Source organism: Odocoileus virginianus, chromosome 18, assembly GCF_023699985.2.
Source record: "Odocoileus virginianus isolate 20LAN1187 ecotype Illinois chromosome 18, Ovbor_1.2, whole genome shotgun sequence".
Lineage (NCBI taxonomy): Eukaryota > Metazoa > Chordata > Mammalia > Artiodactyla > Cervidae > Odocoileus > Odocoileus virginianus.
Genome location: NC_069691.1, coordinates 43,285,481 through 43,297,792, shown reverse-complemented (window position 1 = coordinate 43,297,792; position 12,312 = coordinate 43,285,481). Strand labels below are relative to the sequence as shown.

General features: G+C 39.1%; 1 long non-coding RNA gene across 1 annotated transcript in view; it reads left to right on the top strand.

The window, feature by feature from the left end:
- Positions 1–12,079, top strand: part of LOC139039439 (uncharacterized) — a 102,847-nt gene extending 90,768 nt beyond the window's left edge. The window contains exon 3 of the long non-coding RNA XR_011492701.1: positions 11,124–12,079. This is a non-coding gene — a long non-coding RNA (uncharacterized lncRNA). The remainder of the gene's footprint in view (positions 1–11,123) is intronic.
- Positions 12,080–12,312: the final 233 nt, after the last annotated feature.

The window sequence follows — 12,312 nt, the reverse complement described above, 5'->3', positions numbered from 1 at the left end:
TTCTGGCTAATTCTGTTATCTCAAAATGTAAATTATGGGAGTAGGTCTGGTGAGGTCTTTACAACCTCCAGACATTCTTTTGATTTACTGTAATAGCTAATTTGAGAGTATATAATTCCAGTGCTAAGACTAGCAAGGGGGTCTACCCTTGTTACTCTTTCTACCCTCTTCTGATGTCTATGTCAGAAGCTTTCTCTATCTCCTTTACACTTTAATAAAACTTTATCACACAAAAGCTCTGAGTGATCCAGCCTCGTCTCTGGCCCCGGATTGAATTCTTCTCCTCTGGGGGCCAAGAACCCCGGCGTCTTTGCGTGATTCAGCAACATCCTTTCAATAGCTTTCCTTCCAAGGAGCAAGCATCTTTTAATTTCATGGCTGCAGTCCCCATCTGCAGTGATTTTGGAGACCAAGAAAATAAAATCTGTCACTGCTTCCACTTTTTCCCATTCTGTTTGCCATGAAGTGATGGGACCAGATATAATGATCTTAGTTTTTTTAGTGTTGAGTTCCAAGTTAACTTTTTCACTTTCCTCTTTCACCCTCATCAAGAGGCTCTTTAGTTCTTTTTTACTTTCTGCCATTAGAGTGGTATAATCTGCATATCTGAGTTTATTGATATTTCTCCTGGCACTGTTGATTCCAGCTGTGCATTTCAGCCCAGCATTTCACATGACATACTCTGCATAGAAGTTAAATAAGCAGGGTGACAATACACAGCCTTGTTGTTCTCCTTTCCCAGTTTTGAACCAGTCAGCTATTCCATGTCCACTTCTAACTGTTGCTTCTTGACCTGAATACAGGTTTCTCAAGAGACAGATAAGGTGGTCTGGTATTCACATCTCTTTAAGAATTTTCCTCAGTTTGTTGTGATCCACACAGCCAAAGGTTTTCATGTAGTCAATGAAGCAGAAGTAGATGTTTTTCTGAAATTCCCTTCCTTGATTTCTCCATGATCCAATGATTGTTGGCAATTTAATCTCTGGTTCCTTTGTCTTAGCTAAGTTCCATTATGGCTCAGTTGGTAAAGAATCTGCCTGCAGTGCAGGAGACCTGGGTTCCATCACTGGGTTGGGAAGATCCCCTGGAGAAGGAAATGGCAACCCACTCCAGAATTCTGGCCTGGAGAATTCCATGGACAGAGGAGCTGGGCAGGCCACAGTCCATGGGATTTCCAAGGGTCTGACATGACAGTAAGGCTAACTTTTACTTTTTCTCCACGATTCAACAAATGTTAGCAATTTAATCTCTGGTTCCTCTGTCTTTTCTTAGTTCAGCTTGTACATCTGGAAGTTCTTGGTTCATGTACTGCTGAAGCTTAGCTTGAAGAATTTTGAACATAACCTTACTACCATGTGAAATGAATGCAATCACATGGTAGTTTGAACAGTCTCTGGCATTGCCCTTCTTTGGGATTGTTTGGGATTAGAATGAAAACTGATCTTTTCCACTCCTGTGGCCACTGCTGAGTTTTCCAAATTTGCTAGCATGTTGAGTGCAGCACTTTCACAGCATCATCTTTTAGGATTTTAAATAGCTCAGCTGGAATTTCATCACCTCCACTAGCTTTGTTCATAGTAATGCTTCCTAAGTCCCACCGGGCTTTACATTCAGGGATGTCTGGCTCTAGGTGAGTGACTACTCCATTGTGGTTATCTGGTTCATTAAGCCCTTTTTTCATAGTTTTTCTGTGTATTCTTGCCATCTCCCCTTAATCTCTTCTGCCTCTGTTATGTCCTTATTGTTTCCATTATTTATCCTGCCCATCCTTGCATGAAATATTTCCTTGATCTCTCCAATTTTCTTGACTTGATCTCTAGTCTTTCCTATTCTGTTGTTTTCCTCTGTTTCTTTGCGTTGGCCACTTAAGAAGGCCTTCTTAGCTAACCTTGCTGTTCTCTGGAACTCTGCATTCAGTTAAGAATCTTTCTGATACTTGATATTAAATTATTTACTATATAAAAATTATGCTTAGTGCTTGATATTTTTCAAACCAAACTGTGATAGATACAGTAGCCAAGTTTTATATAACCTAGGTCAGGAATAAATAGGGACCTTCAGTGGACATTCACATTAGCAGTTATCTCCTCATACTGTAGTTTATGGGGACTTGGAATTCTACCGGGCAAGCATGTTCAGCCTTTTCTTTCCAGGGAGATGAAGGAAACTATTTCTTTCAGTTTTCCTAATAGCATCCCTCCCAGAAGTATTATTTTCCTTTACTTAATAGAAAAGGAGACCGAGAGTCAGAGAGTTTCAGTAGCAGAAAAGGTGCAAAGAGGCAGAAGTCTGATTTGAACTAGGTTTTCTGTGCTATTTTCACCATGCTTCTGAATTCTCATCTAGAACTCAGCTTCCAGGAATCCCTTAAATCTAATTCTAATCCTATATTTCCTTTTGGCATTTTGACTACAGTTATTTATTTTATCAGATTAAAAAAATATTCCTTCTAGAATACTTTCCAACTGTGAAAGAAAAAAAAACTGCAGTAGTAATTTTAAAAGTTTCCACTTGTTAAGTGGTTACAAGTGTCAGATACTGTGCTATTTTAATCACTGATTTAATCATTAAAACAATCCAGGGAGTCATTCGTTTTTATTATCTCTGGTACAAGAATAAAAACTGACACTCATAGAGGTTTAGTCCAAGGTGATACAGTTGGTTTATAGCAAAGCCAGATGGAAACCCAGGTCTTTCTATCTCCAGTGCTTCTGTTGATTCATTTAACAAATATTTTTTGAGCATTCACTTTGTGCCAGGAACTCTCTTAGGTTCACTGGGTTGGGGGAAGGGGGAGGCAAGGGAAGGATGTACCACTCAAAAACCAGCGTGCAACAAGAAATGATGAGGTGGTTGATGGAGTTCAGTTTGGAAAATTTGTGGTCACTAAGAGTCACACACATTCTGTCAATGAGTTGTTATGATTATGTAAGAATAAAATAAAAATTCCTTTCTTTGAATCTATGTATTAGTTTTTCAAAAAGCTACCAATTTGTCAGCATACAGATACCTATTAAGCAGTCTGAAACTATCCAGCAAATGGATCTGTTGGGTTCAGGGTTCCTATTAAAAAAATTACTTGCTATTAAGGATGTCATAAAGTGAGGAAGTTTGAGGACCTCTGGGCTATAGGATAGAAGTAAAATAAATTTGAATTTTATTGATGTCATCTTAAAATTCAATCCATTGCCCTAAAATTTAGGCTTTTCTCCTTTCCCCAAAGCACATCTTCATCCTCATTGAATGTATGTGCTCTCTGATTTGCTTTAAATTTTTTTCTGAAAGCAAAAAGATGCAGAGAAACACAGGGTTTACTAGTCAATAAAATGACGTATCTTTCAGTGGCTATTACCAGTCTTACACAGATTTTCATTTTTCAAACATTTATTAAAATAGTGTTTGTTATAGGGAAACTAATTATGAAAAAAGAAATTGGGTGCTGTTTGGAGCCATAATTTGGGAATGGACAAAGAATTGCTGCTTCAGAGAATGCTCTGATCTCAATCCATCATTTTGTTCAGAACCATGATCCCCACTTGTCCTGGGGCTGCCCAACAGAGATAATTCAGTTCATCTAAAACATGGTCCCCAGCCTTTCCCCACAGAGATTCTAGGCTTTGATCAAAGGCCCTACCCTCATGTACCACCAATGATTGTCTAAAATTGTTTCCCTAAAAATTCAGAACCATTTACTTCTATGAAGAACTTGTACAGTATGGCATTTGGCATTATTTTTTTTTTAAGGGAATTACCTTGTGTTTACCTGCATTTATCCACTTGCTGATCAATTCTTTCTGTCTTTAAGTCCATTGTGACTTTTCTGCTGTCAGTCTCAGAAATTCCTCAGAGTTTATGAGCCAGTGAAATCTTGTTATAAGCAATCTCTGGACACTCAGTTTAAACTAAATACATCTGGTTTCATGGATGTTGTTTTTAAAAAAATTTGTTAGTGGTGTCCTTTCCAAACCCTTAAACACTTGCTTAGTCCCAAAGCATTTTAGCAAGCTCCTGAGATGGTAAAGAGTGAAGGCTTTCTTTTCAGAGGGGAGAAATGGAGATGCCAAGAGAATTAATAAAGTTGTTATGGGTACAGTGTTAGCCTTGGCCCAAATCACATATAAACAAGGAACATTTAATTTCAAGTCTCAGTTTAAATGTCATTTCTTTAATGAAGGCTTTCATTTATCCACAGACTGGTTTAGCAGCTTCTATTTCACACTCTCATGGTGCTCATTGTTTTGAAACACTCAGCTTTGAACTAGGCTAGTTCTTGTGGAATGGCTTCTTCTTGTGCAGATATGAAGTCCTCTTGGCTAAGTAACAAAGCTTTTTTGATTGCCTGTGTCTTCAGCATTTAGCACCCTCCCAAGTGCTCAATAAACATTGTAGAAGGAAGGAAAGAAGGGAGGAAGGGAGGAAAGTACAAAAGAGAGAAACTAAGGATGAGATTTGGTCCAAAAGTTATTTGTTGAAAGCTGTGATGACTACAGTCATTAGAAGGACCCAGGACTCTGCTTTTAAAGTTTTACTTTTCTAATGATGGTGACATTAGACCTTGAATGGCAAAGAAACAGCCCTGCTTAGGGTATCTGACTGCTTGCTAAGCTCTGTAGATAAATAATAAGGACAAAAGCATAATCAGAAATTAGTAAATCCACCAGCCATTATTGAAAACTGGCCTCTCATTGACTGAAAACATAATTTTTGGTCAATGCGGAAATCAGATTATATTCTTTGCAGCTGAAAATGGAGACAGTCTATACAGTCAGCAAAAGCAAGACCTGGACCTGACTGTGACTCAGATCATCAGCTCCTCATTAAAAATTCAGGCTTAAATTGAAGAAAGTAGGGAAAACCACTGGACGATTCAGGTATGACTTAAATCAAACCCCTTATGAATATACAGTGGAGGTGATGAATACATTCAAAGAATTAGATTTGGTAGCCAGAGTGCCTGAAGAACTATGGATGGAGGTTCATAAACTTCTATGGGAGGCAGTGATCAAAAGCATCCTAAAGAAAAAGAAATGCAAGAAGGCAAAGTGGTTGTGTGAGGAGGCTTTACAAATAACTGAGGAAAGAAAAGTGAAAAGTAAGGGAGAAAGGTTTAGATATACTCAACTGAGTGCAGAGTTCCAGAGAATAGCAAGGAGAGATAAGAAGTTCTTCTTAAATGAACAATGCAAAGAGACAGAGGAAAACAGAAGGGGAAAGATTAGATATCTTGAAGAACACTGGAGATATCAAGGGAATATTTCATTCAAGAATGGACACAACAAAAGGCATAAATTGTAAGGACCTAACAGAAGCAGAAGAGATTAAGAACAGGTGGCAAGATTACACAGAAGAACTATACAAAAAAGGTCTTAATGACCCAGATAACCCTGATGGTGTTGTCACTCCCCTAAAGCCAAACAACTTGGAGTATGAAATCAAGTAGGGCCTTAGGAAGCATCACTATGAACAAAGCTGGTGGAGGTGATGGAACTCCAGCTGAGCTACTCGTCCTAAAAGATGATGCTCTTAAAGGGCTGCACTTATGTCAGCAAATTTGGAAAACTAAGCAGTGGCCACATGACTGGTCATAGGACTGGAAAAGGTCAGTTTTCATTCCAATGTGAAAGAAGGGCAATGCCAGAGACTATTCAGACTACCTTACAGTTGCACTCATTTCACATGCTAGTAAGGTTATGCTCAAAATCCTTCAAGCTAGCCTTCAATAATATGTGAACCAAGAATTTCCAGATTTCTAAATCTAGCCCAAGCTGGATTTAGAAAAGGCAGAGGAACCAATATCTAGTTGCCAACATTCATTGGATCATAGAAAAAGCCAGGGAATTCCAGAAAACATCTGCTTTTGTAGCTTCATTGACTATGTGAAAGCCTTTGTGTAGATCACAAAAACCTGTGGAAAATTCTTAAAGCGATGGGAATACTAGACCACATTACCTGTTTCTTGAGAAAACTGTATACAGGTCAAGAAGTAGCAGTTAGAACCAGACATGGAACAACAGACTGGTTCCAAACTGAGAAAGGAGTACGTCAAGGCTGTATACTGTTACCCTGCTTATTTAACTTCTATGAAGAGTATATCATGGGAAATGCCATGCTTGGATGAATCACAAGCTGAAAACAAGATTTCTGGGAGAAATACCAATAGCCTCAGATAGGCAGGTGATACCTCTTCACATAAACTGAAGAGAAACTAAAAAGCCTCTTGATGAAGGTGAAAAAGGAGAGTGAAAAGCTGGCTTGAAACTTAGTATTCAACCATCTAGTCCCATCACTTCATGGCAAATAGAAGGGGAAAAGTGAAAACAGTGACATTTTCTGTTCTTCGGCTTCATAATCCCTGAGGATGGTGACTTTAGCCATGAAGTTAAAAGATGCTTGCTCTTTGGAAGAAAAGCTTTGACAAACCTAGCCAGTGTATTAAAAAGCAGAGAGATCACTTTGCCGACAAAGGTCCTTATGACCAAAGTTCTGGTTTTTCCAGTAGTCATGTACAGATGTGGCCATACAGTTAGACCATAAAGAAGGCTGACTGCTGAAGAGTTGATGCTTTCGAATTGTGGTGCTGGAGAAAACCTTTGAGACTATCTTGGACTGAAAGGAGATCAAACCAGTCAATCTAGGAAATCAACCCTGGATATTCATTGGAAGGACTGATGCTGAAGCTGAAGCTCCAGTACTCTGGCTACCTGATGCAAACAACTGACTCTTTGGAAAAGACCCTGGTGCTGGAAAAGATTGAGGGCAGGAGGAGAAAGGGGCAACAGAGAATGATATGGTTGAATGCCATCACCAACTCAGTGGACATGACTTTGAGTGAACTTTGGGAGATAGGGAAGGACAGGGAAGCCTGGTGTGCTGCAGTCCATAGGACCCAAAGAGTTGGGCACAGCTTAGTGACTGAACAACGGCAATGGTCTGAATTGAGTCTTCATCTCACTCCAGTGTTGACCATCTGACCACCATGATTTATGGAAACCTTCTCCTCCTCTGGTTTCTGATACACTTGCATTATTTGAGGCCCTCTATCCCACCCTTTCCCTGACTCTTCATTTCTCTTGTGCATTCTGGACCTGCATATTCTACACACCCCTCTTTATCTTCTCCTTTACTGTCTGAGAGAGAGGAGCCTTAAATCTTCATCCCAATATCTGACTATTTCCTACAAATAATTCATAGAAGACAAGTTACTAGGTCCAAGATTATGTCTATATTTAAATATCTTGCTTCATGTTGTGAATTACTTTCTAGGAAGATTATCCTTGTTTGCATTCCTACTTGCAGTATATCAGAATGCCCACCTTACTGTACCCACAGCAATATAGAATGATGGCTCTATAATATTTGATAATTTCCTAGGTGAGATTAATAGCATAGTGGTTTTTCTCATACAGTTAATCCCCTTAAAATTCTCCCTTCAGTAAGCTGCTCCTATGCTTTCAGCCCTTTTATGTTGAGCTCCTCTGAATAAATGCAGAGATAGAGAAAGTGTCAGAGGGCCAAGAGGGCAGAGAGTCAATAAAAAGACAAGTATCAGATTTGGTTTGGTTCACAAGACAGCCTCATACTGCTGGGGGCCATGACCATGAGAATGAACTATGTAGATCCGTGAGTCTGGAAATTAGGTGCAGGGAGGGGGAGAGAGTCAGTGTTTCTCAAACCTTCTTTAGTGAGTTCAAAGTTGCTCTAGTCCAGGAAGAGTTTAAGAGGGTGTTACTCATTATTTCCTCATTAATAATGGAGAAATGCTACCCAAACTTTGGCAGGTCTTCCTTATACTTGATATTAAGGCTACTGCTATTATCAGTGATTTTATGCATCTTCATAAAAGTTGGGATAGGCATACCAAGCATATATGGTCTTCTGCCATGAAAACCTGGAAAGAATTCTTGAAGTCCCTTAATTTACTTCAGAAATATTATGAGCACAAACATTTTATGGAAGATACAGTTTTCTTACAGAATGATTTATGAAGATGAATAAGACCTACACTTTGCTTTCAAGTAGCCCATTTAATCAGTTAAAGAGGTAAAACAGATGTCAGCATGACTAAAGTATGGACATGACTGTAAGCCAAGTGCCACTAGATTTGGCACAAATAAAGGAATGAAAAGATGTATGAATCATCAGAAAAGAAAATTTATAATCTTACAGAAATGGGCAGAGCTTCACAAATAACATACATTTGAAATAAACATAAAAGGATGGGCACGGTTTGCACTAGTAGAACAAAGGCCTGATTTGGGGAGAGGAGGCAACAATCAAACTGAAGAAAGTGTGCCTGAGCAAAGGTTATATCTGAGGGGGGCAGCTTCTCTCAACATATGTTAAATGTTGAGAGAGATTGTGTTTCATTCAGTAGCCACTGGGAGCCCCTGAGAGCCCCTAAATAAGGAAAAGTTTTGATGCTAAGTTTTATTATGAAGTGAAATTCTGACAGCCATGTGAAGTCTAGGATACAATAAAGAATAGGAGTATGATACCTAATGAGAAGGCTATTATTCCATTAGTCTAGGAAGGGGGTAAAATATACATGAAATAGGGAGGCAGGAATGAGAAGAAAAATGAGGAATGAGATACAGAAAGTCCTGGTAGAAACAAAAACTAATGACTTAGAACCTAATTCAATTTGGGACAAACAGATAGATTTCAAGTCCAAGTGCCCAGGAGACTATTAAAAGTATGCTGTTATTAATGGACAGTGAATTCAGAAGAGGGAAATGATATCAGAAAAGAAGTGAGTTTGAATGTACTGCTTTTAATCTATCAGTTTTCATTCATTTATTTGCTAAGTAGGCAATTGAAGGCTTGGAAAGTAGGAGAGAAAAAGCAATTACACCCATTAAGGACCAATTAGAATGACTGATCTTGGATGAGCAGATGACCCAAGATGGGTGAATCAGATTCCTTTCTGAGGAACAAAAGAAAGGGAGGGATGCCAATCTTGCTTGGCAGGCAGCCACATTCCCTGCAATGTGAAGCAAGCTGGTCTGAGATAATGAAGCCAACACACTGGGAGAAATGAAGACACAATCTTGGTGGCCCTTGAGCCCCTAAGAAACAACTGCCTCTCATTCCGTAGTTATCAGAGCCTTATAATAAATTTATCCTTTTGCCTAAGCTAGTTCAGAGAGAATTGCTATAATTTGTAACTGAAGGAATCCTGACTATTAACAGTATTAAAAAGTCAGAGCTAGTTGTCAGTTACTTCATTTCAATTTTAAAAGCACTATAGGGTTTGTTCTTTCATTTAACATTTATTAAGTCCCTTCTCTGTTCTGGGCATTATGATAGTCTCTAAAGATAAATTGCATATTGAATTGGAGAGAGGACCAAATGGAGGAGGGTTTTGAAGTATGTCTGGCCCTGTAGTAAAGACAAACACCAATTTATCAGTAGGTACAGTTCCAAATGTCCTAGTGTAAATTGGCTGTTTGAGAGAAGAGATTACTCCATAGAAACCTCATTGTGAATGGTGGTGATATGCCCAGGAGAGCTGGGAAAAACCCCTTTCCCCTTTAATGGGACAAATTAGACATGAACACAATAGTGTGACACATATAACTTGTCTTTCTAAAAAGTTCATATGGAACAGCATCTGAGGACTCCAGGCATTGCTTGGACTTAGGTGGATTCTCATGGGATGTGTCCTGCCTCATAAAACTGTGGCAACTGTAGTATGTGGAATGGGGTTTTTTAAATTCTTGATATATAAGGAAGGACAAGGGCAATTTAGTACAGTTCAAAGGCGATTCAGCAGTGAGGAGAGCATGAAGAAAGATGTACCAAGTAGAATGAGGAGAAGGAATCAGAGGTGCTTGCCTTTTGCTGTGTGTCTAATGTGGATTGTAGAGAAGAGGACTGACTGGGGTTAGACAGGCTGAAGCGTCCTATTGGAAGTCTGCTGAAAAGTTGTTTTGGAGAGCTTTGTTTTAGGCAATTTATTCCCCAGTTTCAAACGGCATGTCCTGAATTCCCAGAAAAATATTAACTGATAGTGACTCAGCAATCAGTCTGATATTGTTGCAGAAAGGAGGCGCCCTTCCAGGGCCCAAGAGTGGGCTGTGGTCTAACACTCAGAAAGGAATTGTCTGAGGAGACACACATGCTGACTAAACAAGCGAATTTATTGGGAAGGGGCACTTGGGCAGAGAGGGAGGGTAAAGAACCCAGGACAACTGCTCTGACATGTGGCTCAAAGTCTCAGGTTTTATGGTGATAAGGTCTGGCCAGTCATTCTGATTCAGGGTCCTTCCTGATGGCGGGGCGCACACAGTGCTCAGCCAAGATGGATGCCAGCGAGGAGGATTCTGGGAGGTTGGGATGACATGTGACGCCTCCTTTGGACCTTTCCCAAATTCTTCTGCTCGGCCGTGGCTTGTTAATTTTATGTTTCTTACCAAGACCTCCTGACAGAAAATAACTAATGCCAATAGTTATAGTTCCTGGCTAGGGCGGGAGGTCTCAGTCAGTGTTTTCCCTAACAATATAATATCAAAATAGTCTGTACTCCTTTGAGATCTCAGTCATGCTACATGCCTCTACTCCCTAAGGTACTTGGGCTGGTTAACAGAATCTGGCTCTCTCCACTCATGCCAGGTGGCTGAGGTGCCAACTGACATGGGGGGTCAGATCTGCCTACATGATGGCATCTATACTTACCACATTTGATTGAATCCGTGGGAATTCTGCTTATGATGTGAACAGCACCCACGTATTTTGGAGTTATCCGTGGTGGCTCAGCTAGTAAAGAAACTGTCTGCAATGCAGGACACCTGGGTTTGATTCCTGGGTCAGGAAGATCCCCTGGAGAAATAAGCAGCAACGTACTCCAGTATTCTTGCCTGGGAAACGCCATGGATAGGGGAGCCTGGTGGGCAACTGACCATGGGGTTGCCAAGAGTCAAGCATGACCAAGTGACTAACACTTCACTTCACTTTATTTTGATTTGGGGATGCATTAAATCCTATTTGCTACCCTATATCTAACATAAAATAAAGGAAATAAAGAGATTCCATGAAATCTTTTACTTGATCAATCTTGCTTTGATTGAAAAGTAATCTTAAAACAGGTGTGAAGTGTTAAAAGATTTTTTTTTTTTTTTAAACAGATGGAAAGTAAACACCTGGGAACTTTTCAGCTCAACATATTTGCAGCCCTGAGACTGCCAAGATTCTTCACTGTGAAAGTTCTCCAAGGATTAGCCTATTCCTGTTCTCCCCGTTCCACACATAAATATTAATTACCCCTAAATACAGCCCATTTACTACCATCAGTCATGAAAAATTTAAAATGCCAAGCTAGTGTGAGAGAAACTTGACTGTAAGTAATTGTTACATTGTTCTGTTTGTTCTCAACATTGGCAGTTAGGCAGGAGTTGGTGAGAAAGGGGAAACTGTGAGCCTGCATGGCCTGTGGATGATAATTACAAAATGCCAGAAGGAGAGTCTTGAATTTTTTAAAGAGGCTTTAATGACTCCCAGGACATTAAGGCAGAGCAGCACAGATCTTGTTGAGAGAAAAATAAAGTCGGTGTTACAGAAAATTCATTGCCTGGTTAGAATGCAGAGAGGGGATGGATACTAAACATTCCATCTGAATTGTTCAGGTGGTCAGTGGGGAATTTAATTTTATGAAATGTAGTTTTGTCATCTTTCAACCTGGCAGAATGGTAACTCAAAGAGTGGAGGATAAATGTAGCTGCAGAATTATATTATTTAAATTGTATTTATAAAGACCACTGAGGTACTTCATCCTTCTTTCTCTGAGGAAAAAGGTACAGAAATGATGTCCTAAAGGCATATGAGATCAGTTGGAATAAATTAAGTGGCAAAGACAGTAGTAACGTAACAGAGAAATCTGTATTATTTAAATTATTCAAAGGATGCTAAAAATTGTTACTAAGGTCACTATGATGCATAATGATAATGTGTGGTATGCTAAACCTATGTGGTCTTTAAAACATAAATTTTCTGACATAAAAGTAATAAAAATACTGTGGAAATTTTGGAAAGGATACAAAGATTGAAATAAGAATTAAAATTCAGAAATAAGCAATTAACGTTGTTTCCCAATGGCTTTTTTTAAAAAATTATTGCTGGCTGATTATAAAGGCATTCAGAATTCCTCACAGAACATTTATATAAAAATACAATATAGTCTAAAATAAACATTGTCAAATTACTGTTGTGTACTTCATGAAATGCTACATTTGTTTTCAAGGTTTAAGAATTTCATTTTGCATTTGAGCGTGTTGATTAACATGTTTAATCAACATCATTGAATCAGTGGTTAGGACT